Source organism: Boleophthalmus pectinirostris, unplaced genomic scaffold, assembly GCF_026225935.1.
Source record: "Boleophthalmus pectinirostris isolate CB_2022bp ecotype Guang Dong unplaced genomic scaffold, ASM2622593v1 HiC_scaffold_23, whole genome shotgun sequence".
In the NCBI taxonomy this organism is placed as follows: domain Eukaryota; kingdom Metazoa; phylum Chordata; class Actinopteri; order Gobiiformes; family Gobiidae; genus Boleophthalmus; species Boleophthalmus pectinirostris.
The window spans coordinates 4,347,613-4,364,878 of record NW_026571207.1 but is presented as its reverse complement, the minus strand read 5'-3'; the positions used below and the strand labels follow the sequence as shown (position 1 = coordinate 4,364,878).

Here is a 17,266-nt window from a genome sequence, read left to right as displayed (position 1 = left end):
CGACGTCAACCGCAGTGAGCGTGCTCTGTGTTTACAGAAGTTGTCCAAACATGGACGCAGCATTGAGCACCTGGAGATTTTAAAGTTCCTCTCGTACCGGAGCCAGAACATGAACAACTTACTTGTTTTAAGGAGGAGATTGAGAAGGAGAAGGACGAGGTTTTTGGCCGTGGTGTTTTGTGGGACAGCAGCAGCGACGTTTGTTGTGGATGTGGAGACGTAGCCAAGAGTGGTGAGTGGTGATGTGCTTCGCTTCAGTGACACGTATTTCATTAACAATTTTTGCCTACTTCAGCGCAGAATAGTGACGTTTGTGGCTTGTTGATAACGTGTAGGTCGGATGAATGCACTTTGGCCATTCAGACTGAAGTCGCATGTCAAAAGATGGGATATGTATCGGTTTCAGGAGCACATATCCAAGTGTCCTGGGTCACATTTGAAAAAATCTGACTGTCAGACTGTCAATAAAAGATCAGATACAGGTCACATAGGGACCAAAAAATCGGATTTGGGTCACTTCAGGCTGCAGTCTGAACGCAGCCTAAGTAATTTCCCTTGTGGATCAATACAGATGGTCTAAGTCTAAGTCTAAACTTGGATGTGTTTTTTTTTTATCTGCAGGTTAAGGCTCTGGAAGCACAGGTTCATTTGTGATTGTAAAACCTTTTTTTTCAAACAGTAAGCCAACTGTGTAGCTCTTTTAATGAACCATATTCATTTATAAAACTGATGATTATGAGTGTGTGCTTAAGACGCATTGTACAAAAGAGAAGCTATTACAAAAAACAAAGATTTAACTCTACCCGAGGCACTATTTGTTGATGAAGCTTACTCAATCGGCACAGCGTAACTTGGGTAACATTTCTTCAGATTGGATTATGTAACTATAAAGAGCTCTTGATGGTAATTACTTTAGCGGTTTAAGCAGATCTGAATAGCACTTTCCCTTAAATAAACAATTGTGTTGTTCAGTCTGATGTGTGTGTTCTGTACGGGCCCACAGTTTGCAGTACAGTTTTTATTTTTTTTACCAGGGAAACAGATTTTGCTCTGGTGGGGGCACTTCAATGAAAGAAATAACTGTACGGCTGCTGCTGCTCAAACCTGCACTACGGAGAACAAATATGGTTGGATGGACATGTATTATGGCCTATTAAATCGTTTCAAATAGGTAATACAGTCTAGAGGGCTAAAGAAGAACAACTTCAGTGAGCAGATGTGTTTTAACAGGATGCACGCTGATTCTGTGGTGACAGCACTCTGAAGGGGGGGTGATTTAGTGCAGAGAGCACATTTAAATCAAAGTCCCTCTCTATAAATAACATTGTTTAATAGGAGGGTTTCAGTCACGTGATCACGATGATGCGCGAATTTCAGGTGGAGGGCAGGAAGTGAAGACAAACACGACAAACACGGCTCTGGAGAACACAGATGTGGAGAAGAGTTCTTATTGTAAGGATTTAGAGCCAGTAGCAAGACAAAAGTACAAGCAGTTAGTCGACAAATATATTGGACGTGACCCCGATCTGATGAAAATTAGAGAATTTTCAACCGAAGTAAAAGATTTGCCGACAATCGAGGCAGAGGAGATCACAAACTATTTAGCTCTTCAGACATCGTTCTACACCAGACAACAGATGAAGTCGTACAAAAGTTTGGAGGCTTATAACTTTTTTTGTCAGTGGATGGGTCCTCAACCTTGGTGCAAAACACCTAAATGATGATTATCATTTGACTGAGTGTTTCTCTTATTTTATTTGTGTAGACTCTTATGGAAAAACTGCAGTGTATCTGCAGTAACCTCTATCTGAACTATTTAATGTCAACAAACGTTGTTAGCCGTTAGTTGTTAATGATTCGTTTATGTTTAGGTAAACCACAAAAAACAATTTAGCTTTGTAACAAAAACTTTGACGAAGTGTTCACTGCAGACACGAGCATTAGCGAATTCTGCTCCTCCCGACCGCAAACAGGTTTGTAATCCACTTTTTACGGCGTTGTTCTGTCGGCTTTTCCCATTTCTGACCTTTGTGGACGACGATATTCTGTACTCTAAAAAAATCGCTTTTCCTTCTCTCGGTTAGAACGATTGGCACAGCCGTAAACTACACAACACATCGGCATTTTCCTCCAGTCAGTTCACTTCCTGCCCTCCATCTGATTTTGCGTGCTGACAAACGTAGCCCTGTGATGTCACGTGAAACCCAGATATTACCGTATTTTTTCGTACTATAAGTCGGACTTTTTTTCATGGTTCGGGTGTTTCCTGCAGCGTATTAGAATTTCCACACTGACACTCACTCCTGTACCACTGGTGCCCAAACTTGCACTTCCGGGGGTTTTGCGAACTGTCTGTTGTATTTTGATTCCTGACCTAGTTGCTGGAGAGAAATGAAATTGAGCGGAGGCACTAGGTGGCGCCAGCCTGGCTACCAAATTTCTACACAATAATTAAAATATGACAAAATTGGAGAATTATATAACAGATAGAGTGAGCGTTACTGGACAGACATGATTCAACCTGAATGTAAAAACACCAGATTATCGCCAAAGGTTCACTTCCATCTGTTGTCCCAAAGAGCTGGGGTCACGGGGGGCCAAACAATAAAATTTTGCTCACTCCACTCATTGCACAGTTCCCCATTATGTGAATAGTCCCTGTATTTTGGACGCAATTTTCAGCGTTGATGGCACAGGGAGAGGTAATAACCTGTTTTAGAACTCACTGCCACTTCTTGTGTTGTTACTCTGCAGTGACGTCACGCTTCGGGTGACCAGATTTTCTAATTCAGAAACTGGGACACCCCCGGTTTGTGATAGCTGGTAATAATGAAATTGTGAAACGAGTGCGTAATTAAGGAAAATTGTTCTGCACTCGGCCCATTCACGACGAACATGAGTCAGTATAGTCACATTTTCTTGGAGTTTTGGTCATTTTAAAAGCAGCTTTTCTGTATTTTACCGAAATAAATGACAGTTTATGCTTCTTTCTGCTGTTGCGAGGATCAGATTGGTCAAAAATAGGGACACCTGGGACATTTCTTGAACAAAAGTGGGACAAATAACTGGTTTTGGATAAATCTGCTGGGACAGGAGACACAGGGCTCAAAACTGGGACTGTCTCGGGTAAACAGCAGTGTCTGGTCAAACTAACCACGTTGGGGGTGTTCTACATGTATCTCCATGGTGGACCATGGTGACACAATATACACATCAGCAAACACTGTCAAAAGATCATCTCAAACATCAAGAAAACATTAAAACTGAATTTAAACGGCACATTTTCAGGAGCCTGTGATCCATGGTGTTGTTTAGGAGTTTGATTTTCAAGTAAAAGGTGCGAGTGATTAACTGAAAAACTGTGGGCTAATACTAACTATCTTGAGACTAATTTTATGTGTGAGTCTTGTTTAACAGCATAGCTCAGCTTCCCTGCTGTAGTTCCAACTAAATCAGGTTTTTCTGGTCAGATTGTGTTACAGCTAAACTCAGATTAACCCTTATGTGTATTTGTTTCAGCTATACAAATTTAGTGCTCAGGATCCTAAAAGGTAGTCAGGCTGACGCCACCTAGTGCCCCCGCTCAGTTTAATTTCTCTTCAGTGACTAGGTCAGGAATCAGAATACACAAGACAGTTTGCAAGAACCCCAGAAGTTGCTGACCAAACACCGACCAATCAGTGAAGAACTGTGTGGTACAGCACAACAGTAAACAAAGCGGTCAGGATGAATGAAGACGAAGTCATACATTCTGTGTTGGCAAAGATTCCCTGGTCGGGTACCTGCGGGTATAAATAGTTGCTGAAACGGGCAGGTTTTAACGTGGAAATTGACAGGCGGGTATGCAAGCTGGTAGTGGTTACATCCGGGCGGGTCAGGACTAAATCAGGACTAAACCAGGACTACACCAGGACTAATCTTGGATTTAAGAGAGAGAACTCTGAGCCCGTGGAGCAGGGTGTCCGCAAAGCCAGATCGGGCGACAGCTGCACTTACCTCCGTGCGGTGTGGAGCTCTGCCCGTTTCGTCTGCAATCACCCGACAGTGTACACGGGCGCACCTCCTAGGACAGTGAGTCCTGGTTCAGTTCTGGTTTAGTCCTGGTTTAGTGCGACATTTCAATCAATGTTTCTTCTACTCAATAAATAATGTCTGTGAAGTGATGACAGTCGAGTCGTGTCTGTGAATTCCTGTTCGTTGACCGTTTTATTTCATTTCATGATTGTAATTCTTGAAGTCGTAACTTTTCAATTCATATTCTGATAAATGCTTCAGTCAGAACGCTTACATTTGTGTGTGATTTATCACGGGGCACGGGCGGGTAACGGTTGGGTTGTTAACAGGTCTGTGTGGTGCGGGTTTAACTTTGATATAATCACAGGTGAACGGGCGGGTGTGGTGCTGTACTGCGCCGGTGCGGGCAGGTGCAGGTCTCCAAAAATGGACCAGTGAAGGACTCTGTGTTATGGGTCTGTCATCTGCTTGTTTTTATAAATCTGTCATAGCTCTGCCTGAATGTTCCACAATATGACATTAAACTACTCTACCTTATATTTACAGATGGTTTAAAGCTTAAAAATACCAAGGAAAACAGGCATTTTGACTACTGTGGTTGCCTCTCCACAGATCTGACCTTTAACTTGATTTGATTTGGTCTCCATGAAAATAGAAATGTTTAATACCACACTGTGCAACATTCCAGACGAAGCAAAAACACCTCCATGAAGCACTTGACAAACGCTCCACCAGAAAAGTTAGACAATGCGCCCTGAAGCTGTCAGACACTTTTGCGAGACACAAATTTAATTGGTGAAATGTCCAAACGCGTAGCGAGCGGTGGCCGGGCCCTGCTGTGGAGACGATTTGGTATTTGTTGTGGAAACGGCAAAAGAAGTTCACAAAACAGAGGAGACTTAACAAGAAGGTTAGACCACAACAGGGAAATGTCAGAATGAGGCTTCACTTTAGAGATGGGCAAAACTTTTCACTTTGAGGTACGATTAAATGCAGGAAGGAAAGACCGTGAAAGATGTTGAAGCTTGAATTATGTCTGGTTCATGACTGAAGACTTCTGGACTTTTGAAACCCATTACAGTATAACTTTTTATTACTTGACATATGAATTGTTTGAAATGTCCAATATTTTCAAAGTTAAGGTTCATTGTGTAACTTTTAAGTAAGCTCTACTTTACATTTATTCAATTACAAGTCCTTTTATAGCTCAAAAATACTTAGAAAAACAGGTAATTTAGACTCTGAGAGGTTTTGCCTCGGTACAGATCTGACCTGTAACTCCATGGGGAAAAGCATTTGGCGGACTCTCCACCAGAAAAGTTACACGATGCAACTTTAAGGGTGTTGTGCTACCAAACATAAACAATGAATGAACTAAAGCTATGTTCAGACTGCAGCCTGAAGTGACCCAAATCTGATTTTTTTCACCCCTATGTGACCTGCATCTGATCTTTTAGTGACAGTGTGAACGACACACATCCGATTTTTACACATGCGATCCAGGCCACTTGGGCTACGTTCAGACTGCAGGGCTTAATGCTCAATTCAGATTTTTTTGTGAAATCTGATGTTTTTGCGAGGTCGTTCACATTTCCAATTAAATGCGACTTGTATGTGATCTCCAGTGTGAACAGTAAACGGCCCAAAATTGTCCTGCATGTGCACTGGAGACACGACGACGTCAACCGCAGTGAGCGTCTCTGTGTTTACGGAATTTGTCCAAACATGGACGCGAGCATTGAGCACCTGGAGATTTTAAAGTTCCTCTCGTACCGGAGCCAGAACATGAACAACTTACTTGTTTTAAGGAGGAGATTGAGAAGGAGAAGGACGAGGTTTTTGGCCGTGGTGTTTTGTGGGACAGCAGCAGCGACGTCCGTTGAAAGGAACGTGTGGATGTGGAGCCAAGAGTGGTGAGTGGTGATGTGCTTTGTGTCAGTGACACGGAGTTCATTAACGATTTTCGCCTTGTGGCTTGTTGATAATGTGTAGGTCGGATGAATGCACTTTGGCCATTCAGACTGAAGTCGCATGTCAAAAGATCAGATATGTATCTGTTTCAGGAGCACATATCCAAGTGTCTTGGGTCACATTTGAAAAAATCTGATCTGTGTCGTTCAGACTGTCATTAAAAGATCAGATACAGGTACATAGGGCCAAAAAAATCGGATTTGGGTCACTTTTCACAGACATTTTTTTTTTGTCCCCAAAGACATTTTACAGAGCATTATTCAGCATTATTCATTCACTCTATACCTGGTGATGGTAAGATACTATTGTAGCCACAGCTGCCCTGGGGCAGACTGACAGAAGCACAGCTGCTATGCCAATCGGCACCATCGGTCCCTCCAACCACCACTCATGCACACTCCGCTTTCATACTAGGCAATGTGGGTGAAGTGTCTTGCCTAATGACACACAATTATTGAAATGAATGCATTAAACTGACCTTGACTACCAACTGTTCATGAAGACCTATGTAGCATGTTTTGGGTTGATGGCCCCTCCAGACACAGGGAGAAACACACAAACTCCACACAGAAAGGCTCGGGCGACCGAACCCAGAACCTTCTTGCTGTGAGGCATGAGTACTAGCCACTCAGCCACCGTGCCGCCAAAATAAGGAACCTCCTGAGCTTCTTCTGTTAAAGGAGCTCATGATTATCAGAATTAATGCAAAGATGAGCTTGAGTTGAGTTGTTTTATTTATGAATGAAAAGAAAGAAATATGTATTAGGCCTATTTCTTTAATTTTACAGTTAAATTATTATTTATGTAATCATCGATTTTTTTGTAATCTTACATGTGACAGAAGCACATTGTTCCTATATGAAATGCCGACCTCTTGCACTTCAATAAAAAGACCATATCGAATTTGGCATATTTGTTTTTGCTGTAGTTTTAGGGGTTATTTTTCCTGTACACATATCGAGACATATATCGTATATCGAGATATAGCAAAATATATCGAGATCTTTTTTTTTTGCTCCATATTGCCCAGCCCTAGTTAAGGTTAATGTATATTTTGCACTGTCCCTCTCTCATTAAATAAATAAACAAAATCAGACAGAAATCAAATGACTCACATCAGATATAACTGTTAACGTGACATTTCAATAATCCGATAACTCCTGAACTCAGATCACGGTCAGGCTTTTTGTGTGTGTGTGTAAACATTCCAGTAAACCCGCGATTGTACCTAGAAGCTCTATAAATAGATCCTCTTGGCCTATCCACAGCCCAGCGCGAGTGCGAGTCATAAAACACCAGCTAAGTGACAGGCTCTGGACACGGAATGAAGATGGACACTGACCGATGCCCCCCCCCCGGTGTGACGTGATGGCTATTGACAGGGGAGATGGGAGGGGTCAGAGAGAGGGAGGGTGGGGGCTGATGGGACCATTATATCTCATGACAAGGACGAGATGCACCGCGAGGCAGGAAAAGAGCCGCACAAACCCGTCACCGTCAATAAAAAGGTCCTATGTTCCACAAAACGGACTCATGAGATGTAAGAATCCATGTATCATTTCATTTTTCTAAATAAAAAAAAAACAGTTTTTCTTCATTATTTGTCTCCAAAACCAAAGTGATAAAACGGATAATAATACTTTTTTTTTTTTTTTGGTTTTCGATTTTGTGTTTAAATGAATAATGGGGAAAAAAAATGGATAACGACCATTTCCCGTTTACATGACTTAAACTGCAATGCTGGACTTTTGCACCGCATACGGACTGAACCAGGACTAAAACAGATCTAAACCAGGTCTAAACCAGGACTAAAACAGATCTAAACCATGTCTAAACCAGGACTAAACCAGGTGTAAACCGGTGTCAGTGCTGGTCCCGGTCTCAGTCCTGGTCTTAGTCCCGGTCTGGTGGCGGTCTAGTCCCGGTCACAATCTTGATCTTGTCCTGGTCTGGTCCCAGTCCCAGTCCTGGTCTCAGTCCTGGTCCTGGTCTGGTCCCGGTCTCAGTCGTAAACCAGGACTAAACTAAGACTAAACCAGGACTGAACCAGGTCTGAACCAGGAGTGTCGAGACAGGCCCGAAGGTGTGCCCATGTAGACTGTCGGGTGATCAGGACTGAGACCGGGACCAGACTGGGACCAGACCACGACTGAGGCTGGGAATGAGACCAGGACCAGACCGAGACTGAAACAGGGACCAGACCAGGACTGAGACCGGGACTAGACTGGGACCAGATCGGGACTGAGACCGGCACTGAGACCATGACCAGTGACCATGAGACCAGTTTAGTCCTGGTTCAGTTCTGGTTTAGATCTGGGGTTAGTCCTGGTTCAGTCCGTATGCAGCGTAAAAGTCCGGCATCACAGTTTAAGTCACGAAAATGGGAAACAGCTGTTTTCCATTTTTTCCATTATTCATTTAAACACAAATGTTTTTTTTCATTTTGGTTTTGGAGACAAATAATAAAGAAAATAGTTTTTTTTTTTTTTTTTTGTGTTTTTTTTTTCCATTTTCTTATTTTTGGTTGTATTAAAAAAATGAATGAACAAATGATACAGGGATTAATAAGTCATTATATATATTATGTTGTTATGTCATCAAAAACAGACTTGGAGTTGTGCTTTCATTCTCATTTTTTTTTTGTCTTTTACCTTTTGTGGAGGAAGGACTGGCAATTACAGGGCTGAAAGTATCCGAGTGTTTCTAGTGAAGGTGAAACATTATAAAAGAGAAAATCAGAAAATACTGTAATATGGGCTCTTTAAAGGCGCTGTACCTTCTCTTAAAAGCTTAAAAAAATACGTAGTTCATTTTAAACAATGCAGTGATTCAAAGTTATTCCTCACTTGCGCAAAAAATCAGGGTCAGAGCCTTTAAAGTGATCTTGGCCGTGGCAGGTCTTAGACACAAACAGTGCATTTGTGAGAGTTAGAGCGGTGGGGTGATTTTGAGGAAAATGTACTTCTCTGATAATCAAATCAGGCCAAATGAGCTAAAGTCTAAAGGAGCAGTTTGTCCTGAGACAGACCGTAAAAGAGCAGTGCTTTACGAGAGTGCAGCCGGATCGTTATGGATCTGGAGTTTTAGTCCAGTGCCAAAGCCTCAGTCTTCAAATTCTGCTCCGTCAGACTGAATAAATGCACCCGGGAGTATCCGATTCGATAAGAAAACATGTTTGTGTCCCTCGGGCATTCAGGTAGGCTCCATTTTAAAAGAACAACGCTGGTGTGAAGCTGTCCATCCACGAGGCATCTTCAGTTCCGTGTGAGGACTGTCGGAATTATCACATGCTTTAACGAGCTGACAGCGCTAGAAAAATACTGTATATAGTAGAAAAACACTTGCATTAAAATGAAGTTATAAAGGTTATGAGTTTTTTGGGGGGTTTTTTTTCCCACAAGAGCCACATTGGAAGAGTAAAATCAAGAGGAGAGCCACTTATTCCCAACGTACGCCAACATACCAAGTCAGCTTTGCAAATGTGCATTTCTACAGATAAACTGGATGGACATCTCACAAAAATGAAACACAGCAGTACATTTTTAATTAACAGTAGGGGTGTCAAATTATTGCGTTAATTGCGATTAATTAATTACAGTCATATTTAGCGTGTTATATTTTTTTATCGCGTTAATCTAATTTTTAATCTCTAATTTTACTGTTTCTGTACGCGAGTTTCCTTATTATAAAATCTGTTTTTATGTGTTGTTGGGATAACAACACATCGCTCCCGCAAAGAATTGTAATTTTCATTCCCGTTCTCGCCGCATCAGCGCTAAACCTGCGCACGGATGATCTCTGAAAACATCGTGACACAAACACAGAACAGACTCACCCTCAGCATCAACATCCCTCTGTCACAGAAAGAACACTCATATTCCACTGAATCATGTCATTTTTTCATTTCTCTGCTTAGTTTATGCAAATTAGCCACACGGTCTTAAGATTTGTTTCTGTGAGACTTGCGCAAATCTGCATCAAACACATTATAATGTCAAACGGGCTGATGTGGCTCTAGAGTGTTTTTGGTTTATATGTTGTAAAGTTGAGTTTATTTATGCAGATTAGTAATAGTAATAATAATGATGATACTGTGGAATGTAAGTGACTGCATCTGTTAAAGTTTGTTAAACAATAAATGACTTTATAAAGTAACTTTTTTTTGTTCTATATCAGTCTTTTGATCTGCCACAATAATGTAATAATAAATTTAAATGAAAATACCTCAAGTTGAAGCTTTTCTCAGCAATTTTTAGGTGAAATTAAAGAAGAGATTAATCAGACTAATTAATTACAGATCATAATTAATTAATCTCTTTTTTTTTTATCTCTTGACAGCACTAATTAAGATAATAGATTTATATAGTAAATTTTCTTAATCAATCGTTGAGAGAATGAACAATTGAGTTATGGCTTAATCATTAACGTTTTCTATATAAAAATTATCATCATTATTATTATTACTAATCTGTAGGGATGTAACAATAACTGAAATATCGTGATATCGTATCTTCAAAGTAATATCATGGAGCATCACAATATATCGAATTACAAGTCTCTTTGTTTAAATTAAGAGTTATGGTGCAACAATTGCTAAAAAAAAAAAAAAAAACAGAGAGAACTACATAGACCATGATCCTTTGCTCCATTTCAGTGCAGACTACAAGAAGAAATAACAGTTCTAAGCACTTTTAAGTCTTAGTTCTTTGGATTAAGTCTTGTCATTTTAAAGGAAAAAGTAGCAGATTAACAGTTTTGTTTGTTTGTTGCCTCCACAAAATATCTCAATAAATATCGTACCGTGAGGTGTATATCATGAAAATATCGTACGGAGAAATTTGGACATTGTTACAAATCATGAGCTTTCCCACGATATCGCAATAAATATTGTATCGTGAGACTTGCATATCGTTACACTCCAAGTATTCTGCATAAATAAACTCAACTGTCCAACATATAAACCATAATGACTCCAGAGCCATATCACCATATATATTGAGATTATAATGAGTTTAATGCAGCTTTGACACATTTGTTTACATTTTACAGATGAAACTTAAAACCACATGGCTCATTTGCATAAATTGTAATGATTAGTTTTTTTTTTTTCATTTTTCTATTTTGTGTTTAAATGAAAGAATGGAAAAAACAGATAACGACCGTGACTGCGATGCCGGACTTTTGCGATGCATACAGACTGAACCAGGACTGATCCAGGTCTGGGACCAGACCGGGACCAGACCGAGACTGAGATCAGGACTGAGACCGGGACCAGACCGAGACCAGACCGGGACCAGACTGGGACCAGAGTGGGACTGAGACCGAGACCAAACCAGGACCAGGCCGGGACCAGACCGGAGGCTCAGAGCCCACGGCAGGGCCAGGGCTCGAAGCTGAGGCTCGGACCCCACGGAGGCTCGGAGTCAAAGCTTGGAGTCCGCCCTGGTCCTGCTTCTGGTTCCCGTCTGGTCCTGGACGTGGATCAATCCTGGTTCAGTTCATATTCGGCGCAAAAGTCCGGCATCGCAGTCGCGGAAGTCACGTAAACGGTTATTCATTTTTTCCATTCTTCATTTAAACTCAAAATCGAAAACTGAAAAAACAAATCATTATCCTTTTTTTCATTTTTTTATTTTTGTTTTTTTATTGAAAAACGAATGAATGAATGATACATGGATTCTAGATTTATACTTCATGTAATGCAGATGTTTGTGTTGCAATGTTCACTGTATGTTTATCTAACACATTTGAAAAAAAAAAAAATATATATATATATATATATATATATATATATATATATATATATATATATATATATATATATATAATAAATTACATTTTTGGTACAAACTTGTGAGCAACCAGTGAAAGCTTGGTGAGCCAAACGTGGCTCGCGAGCCGCACAAAGAGTATCCTTGATATAGACTGACCTGTTGGGAGAGTTGTTTATTTTTAGTGCAGTCTTATACAGCAACATGAACATTTCAAGTCTTCATAAAACATGTTAAGGTTCAGTTCATCCCACTGTAACCTCACAACAAAGCAGTTCATTAAAGTTATAAATACTTTTGAAGTAATATGAAGATTGGTTATGAAATCATTGCATGTAAATTGTGGGGAAACCTCAGCAAACATATTAATGAAAACTGTAAATGAGGCAATAGAACTGAATCAACTCAAACAGCAATCTGGTCTGAGATGATTCTAAGGACTCACAACACATTCCAAAAAGGAGTAAAAAAAGTCTTGTGAGCCATGACACTTGCTGCATGAGCTGCTCTTCTGCCTTTGTCAGGTTTTCACATGTGGCAGTGTATGGGGCCCACAGTGTTTCTGAAGAGCGGGTTAGATGGAGTTTAGTTGTCAGGCTCCCTCTATATTATTCATGGTGTTAAAGCGCGCTCACAGTCTGTATTACTTGCCGAGAGTGTCCACTGCTGTGAGGAGATTTTTAACTTGTCTCCACTAGCCAGTATGTGCTTCCTGCTCATTAATGTTTAGAACATCACACAAACATTTCACTTCATCTTCTCCATGACGATGATTGTCTTGCGCCGAGCTGCTGTCTGGGTGGAGGACTGCTGTTTGACTTATCAGAGTGTATGAGCCTCTGCCCACTACTCTGTTGTGAACACTTCTCTTTCATATTCTCAACTACTGCTTAGACAAACAGGGTGTATGGTGGGAAACTTCCTTACTCTCAGTGGCTCTCCTCGTACATACAGTAGTTGGTCGTTCTGTCATGGGCCTTTGGGATGGTGGTACTTCTGTCCTCTAGTATTTCACATTCAGTTTAGTGGTCAACTTTGACAACAGCCCACTGAATCCGGCCCTGTCTTTGCTGTCCCAGCCTGTGTCTTCCGATGCCTCGCACAAAGACCTTGTCAGAGCTGGAATTGCCACACTCCCCCAACTAAAACTTCAAGCCATCCACTGTACCACCTTGATTCAACCTTGCCCATTAGAGACTTGAAATATTATTCAAAATATGCCTTAAGGAACACTTCACATCTTAGGGTAGTTCAATTCACTTAACTGACAACAAATACTGATAAACAATAGGTTTTATACAATACTTTTCTACCTTAAAGGCTCAAAGCATTTTACCTTAAGGAACCACTCACCTATTCCCACACACACACATACATGAGTGTACACAGACAAAAGTGTCTTGCCCGACAATCGCACCGGCAGCCTGTGGGCCAATTGATTTGGCCGCTCTACCAAAAATTAACACTCTTCTGACGCATATCCTCAGAACATGGTTTGTGATAGAAACATTGATCCAAGGTTGTGAGGTTCAGTGTTCCATGTTAAGATAATGTGTTAAAACTCAGCTGGCCCGTACGGGGATTGAACCCGCGACCTTGGCGTTATTAGCACCACGCTCTCACCAACTGAGCTAACAGGCCGTGTTTGGCATGAGTTTCTTAGACTCTTTGAATTTCTGTAGTAAAGTCCGTAAAGTCTGGTGATACAAGGACTTGATACTGCACAAGAGGTTATTTGATTCGATGAGCTTTGGGTAAAGTCCACCACTTGATGAAACAGAGTAAAATACTTGAAACTAGAAAAGCACTCAGAGAGCGCAGACCTCCGCCAAGGACTACCCCCATTTTTTATATAAATTGCGATAAAATCAGTCTTCTGGATCAGATCCGGATCAGCCTTTGGAATATGAAAGAGGATCCATTGTCCATCCCTGAGTCAAATTTATGGGGTTTGGTCGATAATTAACCGAGATTAACCAAAATATTTGGCCCCATTTACCACAATGTTAACTAAAATTTCAAAGTGATCCAGAATCCAGGATTTCTTCCGGATCACCCCCAAAATGAAATCAGTTCTTCCTTTTCACATTTCCAACAAATCCTGAAAATTTCATCAAAATCTGTCCATAACTTTTTGAGTTATGTTGCTAACAGACAAACAAACAAACAAACAAACAAACAAACGCTGGCAAAAACATTACCTCCTTGGCGGAGGTAAATACTGTAGCAGAATTAATCAGTTGGCCCGTACGGGGATCGAACCCGCGACCTTGGCGTTATTAGCACCACGCTCTCACCAACTGAGCTAACCGGCCGTGTTTAGCGTAAGTTTCTTAGACTCTTTGAATTTCTGTAGTAAAGTCCGTAAAGTCTGGTGATACAAGGACTTGATACTGCACAAGAGATTATTTTCGATTAGCGTTGGTGCTGGATACCTTCAGGGAACCAATAGGTCGAGCAATCTGAGTCCAGTCGATGAGCTTTGGGTAAAGTCCGCCACTTGCTGAAACAGAGTAAAATACTTGAAAATATTGTAGCAGAATTGAAATTGATGCTTGAAAAGCATAAAATCAAGGCTAAAGTATGTTGGAAACAGAGTGTTGTGTCAACTCCATAATCTTCTAGTTCATGCTGCAAATATGAAGTGTCAAGTTTTGCTTCAGAACATGATTAGTGATAGAAACATCCATCCACAGTTGATAGTTTTGGTGTTCCATGTTAAGATATGTGTTAAAACTCAGCTGGCCTGTACGGGGATCGAACCCGCGACCTTGGCGTTATTAGCACCACGCTCTCACCAACTGAGCTAACAGGCCGCGTTTGGAACGAATTTCTTAGAGTCTTTGAATTTCTGTAGTAAAGTTCGTAAAGTCTGGTGATACAAGGACTTGATACTGCACAAGAGATTATTTTCGATTAGCGTTGGTGCTGGATACCTTCAGGGAACCAAAGGGTCGAGCAATCTGAGTCCAGTCGATGAGCTTTGGGTAAAGTCCACCACTTGCTAAAACAGCTTGAAAATATCGTAGCAGAATTGAAATTGATGCTTTAAGAGCATAAAATCAAGGCTAAAGTATGTTGGAAACACAGTGCTGTGTCAACTCCCCATAATGTTCTAGTTCATGCTGCAAATACGAAGTGTTAAGTTTCGCTTCTGAACATGGTCTGTGATAGAAACATCGACCCATGGTTGTTAGTTTTGGTGTTCCGTGTTAAGATTTATGTTAAAACTCAACTGGCCCGTACGGGGATCGAACCCGCGACCTTGGCGTTATTAGCACCACGCTCTCACCAACTGAGCTAACCGGCCGTGTTTAGCGTAAATTCCTTAGACTCTTTGAATTTCTGTAGTAAAGTCCGTAAAGTCTGGTGATACAAGGACTTGATACTGCACAAGAGGTTATTTGATTCGATGAGGTTTGGGTAAAGTCCACCACTTGATGAAACAGAGTAAAATACTTGAAACTAGAAAAGCACTCAGAGAGCGCAGACCTCCGCCAAGGACTACCCCCATTTTTTATATAAATTGCGATAAAATCAGTCTTCTGGATCAGATCCGGATCAGCCTTTGGAATATGAAAGAGGATCCCATTGTCCATCCCTGAGTCAAATTTCATGGGGTTTGGTCGATAATTAACCGAGATTAACCAAAATATTTGGCCCCATTTACCACAATGTTAACTAAAATTTCAAAGTGATCCAGAATCCAGGATTTCTTCCGGATCACCCCCAAAATGAAATCAGTTCTTCCTTTTCACAATTCCAACAAATCCTGAAAATTTCATCAAAATCTGTCCATAACTTTTTGAGTTATGTTGCTAACAGACAAACAAACAAACAAACGCTGGCAAAAACATTACCTCCTTGGCGGAGGTAAATACTGTAGCAGAATTAATCAGCTGGCCCGTACGGGGATCGAACCCGCGACCTTGGCGTTATTAGCACCACGCTCTCACCAACTGAGCTAACCGGCCGCGTTTGGAACGAATTTCTTAGAGTCTTTGAATTTCTGTAGTAAAGTCCGTAAAGTCTGGTGATACAAGGACTTGATACTGCACAAGAGATTATTTTCGATTAGCGTTGGTGCTGGATACCTTCAGGGAACCAAAGGGTCGAGCAATCTGAGTCCAGTCGATGAGCTTTGGGTAAAGTCCGCCACTTGCTGAAACAGAGTAAAATACTTGAAAATATTGTAGCAGAATTTAAATTGATGCTTTAAGAGCATAAAATCAAGGCTAAAGTATGTTGGAAACACAGTGCTGTGTCAACTCCATAATCTTCTAGTTCATGCTGCAAATACGAAGTGTTAAGTTTCGCTTCTGAACATGGTCTGTGATAGAAACATCGACCCATGGTTGTTAGTTTTGGTGTTCCGTGTTAAGATTTATGTTAAAACTCAACTGGCCCGTACGGGGATCGAACCCGCGACCTTGGCGTTATTAGCACCACGCTCTCACCAACTGAGCTAACCGGCCGTGTTTAGTGTAAATTTCTTAGACTCTTTGAATTTCTGTAGTAAAGTCCGTAAAGTCTGGTGATACAAGGACTTGATACTGCACAAGAGGTTATTTGATTCGATGAGGTTTGGGTAAAGTCCACCACTTGATGAAACAGAGTAAAATACTTGAAACTAGAAAAGCACTCAGAGAGCGCAGACCTCCGCCAAGGACTACCCCCATTTTTTATATAAATTGCGATAAAATCAGTCTTCTGGATCAGATCCGGATCAGCCTTTGGAATATGAAAGAGGATCCCATTGTCCATCCCCGAGTCAAATTTCATGGGGTTTGGTCGATAATTAACCGAGATTAACCAAAATATTTGGCCCCATTTACCACAATGTTAACTAAAATTTCAAAGTGATCCAGAATCCAGGATTTCTTCCGGATCACCCCCAAAATGAAATCAGTTCTTCCTTTTCACATTTCCAACAAATCCTGAAAATTTCATCAAAATCTGTCCATAACTTTTTGAGTTATGTTGCTAACAGACAAACAAACAAACAAACGCTGGCAAAAAATAACCTCCTTGCGGAGGTAAATACTGTAACAGAATTAATCAGCTGGCCCGTACGGGGATCGAACCCGCGACCTTGGCGTTATTAGCACCACGCTCTCACCAACTGAGCTAACCGGCCGCGTTTGGAACGAATTTCTTAGACTCTTTGAATTTCTGTAGTAAAGTCCGTAAAGTCTGGTGATACAAGGACTTGATACTGCACAAGAGATTATTTTCGATTAGCGTTGGTGCTGGATACCTTCAGGGAACCAAAGGGTCGAGCAATCTGAGTCCAGTCGATGAGCTTTGGGTAAAGTCCACCACTTGCTGAAACAGAGTAAAATACTTGAAAATATTGTAGCAGAATTTAAATTGATGCTTTAAGAGCATAAAATCAAGGCTAAAGTATGTTGGAAACACAGTGTTGTGTCAACTCCATAATGTTCTAGTTCATGCTGCAAATATGAAGTGTTAAGTTTTGCTTCTGAACATGGTTTGTGATAGAAACATCG

General features: G+C 41.0%; 7 non-coding genes across 7 annotated transcripts; all 7 read right to left on the bottom strand.

The window, feature by feature from the left end:
• Window positions 1–13,323: 13,323 nt before the first annotated feature.
• On the bottom strand, window positions 13,324–13,397 carry trnai-aau (transfer RNA isoleucine (anticodon AAU)). Its single transcript has one exon. It is a non-coding gene; the product is annotated as a tRNA-Ile (tRNA).
• Window positions 13,398–13,997: 600 nt separating this feature from the next.
• trnai-aau (transfer RNA isoleucine (anticodon AAU)) lies at window positions 13,998–14,071 on the bottom strand. Its single transcript has one exon. It is a non-coding gene; the product is annotated as a tRNA-Ile (tRNA).
• Window positions 14,072–14,498: 427 nt separating this feature from the next.
• On the bottom strand, window positions 14,499–14,572 carry trnai-aau (transfer RNA isoleucine (anticodon AAU)). Its single transcript has one exon. It is a non-coding gene; the product is annotated as a tRNA-Ile (tRNA).
• A 420-nt stretch (window positions 14,573–14,992) lies between these two features.
• Window positions 14,993–15,066, bottom strand: trnai-aau (transfer RNA isoleucine (anticodon AAU)). Its single transcript has one exon. It is a non-coding gene; the product is annotated as a tRNA-Ile (tRNA).
• A 590-nt stretch (window positions 15,067–15,656) lies between these two features.
• trnai-aau (transfer RNA isoleucine (anticodon AAU)) lies at window positions 15,657–15,730 on the bottom strand. Its single transcript has one exon. It is a non-coding gene; the product is annotated as a tRNA-Ile (tRNA).
• A 427-nt stretch (window positions 15,731–16,157) lies between these two features.
• trnai-aau (transfer RNA isoleucine (anticodon AAU)) lies at window positions 16,158–16,231 on the bottom strand. The gene has a single exon. It is a non-coding gene; the product is annotated as a tRNA-Ile (tRNA).
• Window positions 16,232–16,819: 588 nt separating this feature from the next.
• trnai-aau (transfer RNA isoleucine (anticodon AAU)) lies at window positions 16,820–16,893 on the bottom strand. The gene has a single exon. It is a non-coding gene; the product is annotated as a tRNA-Ile (tRNA).
• Window positions 16,894–17,266: the final 373 nt, after the last annotated feature.